The sequence below is a fragment of the Silene latifolia genome, chromosome 7 (genome assembly GCF_048544455.1).
Source record: "Silene latifolia isolate original U9 population chromosome 7, ASM4854445v1, whole genome shotgun sequence".
Lineage (NCBI taxonomy): Eukaryota > Viridiplantae > Streptophyta > Magnoliopsida > Caryophyllales > Caryophyllaceae > Silene > Silene latifolia.
This window is the reverse complement of record NC_133532.1, coordinates 123,392,653-123,394,650: the sequence shown is the minus strand read 5'-3', so window position 1 is coordinate 123,394,650 and position 1,998 is coordinate 123,392,653.

The following is a 1,998-nucleotide window of genomic DNA, read 5'->3' as shown; positions in this document are numbered from 1 at the left end:
GTGAAATGACATAAAATGACATTAATAATTATAATAAATTAATTTAAATAAAGGGTAAATATGTAAAGTAGAACATTTCAGCTATCTGAAACTTTAAAAAACTACCTGGAGTAGCTTTTCATTTCAGGTACTTGAAAAGTCATTTCAGGTACCTGAAATGACTTTACCAAACAACACTAGGTAAAACAACTATCTGAAATATTAGTCAAATCAGGTTGCTTGGTCAAATCAGGTACTTGAAATGTCTTGCCAAACATAGCCTTACGTTCTATTCTTCACGAAAATATTCTTGGATGTTTATTCCCAGTGTAATACTGTAATTAATTATAGTCATTTTCCAAGATTCACTTCTTTTATGTATAAAAAGCAATAATTTTTGTATAAAATCACATTACACAAATATTTGTGTAAAACTACGAGATTTAATAATACACAACCAAATTTGTCGAGTTAATTTGCTCACAAATTCTAGAATAAGATGGTTTCACACCGTGAGACGTTCCATTTTTTTAAAAAGTTTACTCATTTAGTACTAATAAATGAGTTTTTTTTTGGATTATTTCCACTTTGGTGCCCTGAGATTTGGCCTAATTCCACTTTGGTGCCCTGAGGTTTGCATAATTCCACTTTGGTGCCCTGAGGTTTGGACTATTTCCCACTTTGGTGACCTGTACATAACATTCTTAGTATTTATACTAAAAATAATAATTTGAACATAACAAGTCCAAACCTTTTTTGCAATATTATGTTGATTATTGTATTTTGTATGTAGCACAATATACAATTTTACACTTTATTTTACTAAAAATATAATTAATTAAAATAAAAGTTGACTATTATATGTTTTAGGTTACCAATGAGATTTTATTTAAAACTTAGGTCACCAAAGTGAAAGGTAGTCCAAACCTCTTAAAGTGGAATTCTGCGAACCTCAGGACACTAAAGTGGAATTAGACCAAACCTCAGGGCACCAATGTGGAATAATCCTTTTTTTATATAATGGGACCGTCTGATGGTGTAAGACCGTCTCACACAAGAGTTACTGTAATTTGCTAGTTTTTGAGTTGGTCCCATACTCCCATAGATGAAGTTGATGTATACGAGTAATATTCTCCGTCCATAGGACCGTACATTTCGTGAAGCACGAGTATTTATGTCGTTAGAATAATTTGGTTAAGTGTGAATAAGTTTTTGCTTTGCTTATGTATTTTAGATATTTCAGCTTTGATTTTGCTTATGCAATAAATAAAACGTCATAAAGACAGGTCTTCGCTACTTTGCTTAAAGGCAGAGATTGGTCCTTTGATCTACTAGTGGTCAGTGAGTAGTGACCTGATCCGAGTAATTTGACCAATACTTGACCTAATATCCGAACCAAAGATCCGAGCCTGATCTGAAGCCCGAATTGATCCGACCCACTATAATCAGACTCGAATATTTATTGTTGCAAACTGATTATTATCCGTGAATAACTCGATATTAGTTTTAGCCTGAAAATGAGCTGATCCGAAATAACCTGATCCGACCCATTTGACAGGTTTAGTACTAGTGACTGGTTACTACTACATTTACGAGCACCCGATGTCCCCATATAGTTTGCAATTGAAAGTGTCTGCTCCTTATAACTTACTCCCTCCGATTCACTATGATCTTCCACATTACCTTTTGGGGAGTTTTTAAGAGGAAGGAGATTTATGGTGGAAAATGGAGGAAAATGAAAATAAGAGAGAGAATGTGGGGTCAGAAGTCATAAAAACCACAAATAATAGACTAATAAGGAAAGTGGAAGAACTTAGCGAATTTGCCATTTTCGGAATTGTGGAACATCTTAGTGAATAGGAGGGAGTACTTAATTAGTAGAATAGTAGGCCTTTTTAAATCATCTTAAATTAATACATAAATGTAGTAGAGAATATGGTATGTACTGAATTTTAATATCACCCTCTCATATATTAAATTCTACACAGTATAGATAATATAAAATTATGAACTAAGACT